Source organism: Penaeus monodon, chromosome 32, assembly GCF_015228065.2.
Source record: "Penaeus monodon isolate SGIC_2016 chromosome 32, NSTDA_Pmon_1, whole genome shotgun sequence".
Lineage (NCBI taxonomy): Eukaryota > Metazoa > Arthropoda > Malacostraca > Decapoda > Penaeidae > Penaeus > Penaeus monodon.
In genome coordinates, this window is record NC_051417.1 from 16,001,732 (window position 1) to 16,002,011 (window position 280).

The window sequence follows — 280 nt, forward strand, 5'->3', positions numbered from 1 at the left end:
AGGGCCGAAAATTAGAAAGGCCAATGTTCCAAAGGTTACTGTTGAGAAAAACGTCTTCTTGTGACTAATCAAACAGGGTTGCATTAATCTAATCCTTTTAGAGACTATTTTTTTACATAATAAAAATGATGAGTATCTTTTATAGCGAAAGACATTTACTGTTGCGCTTTCAAAAAAAAAACAAGAAAATATTATTTTGCTGATTAATTAATACATTAGGACGTTTACTGCTGTTGATGTTTAAAATATTCCTCCTAATTCGGTTTCTAAAGTTTTTCTG

The 280-nt window shown here is 30.0% G+C and overlaps 1 protein-coding gene across 1 annotated transcript in view; it reads left to right on the forward strand.

The window, feature by feature from the left end:
• LOC119593678 overlaps window positions 1-280 on the forward strand; it is a 5,625-nt gene that overhangs the window by 1,506 nt on the left and 3,839 nt on the right. The gene's annotated exons all lie outside the window — the stretch shown is intronic.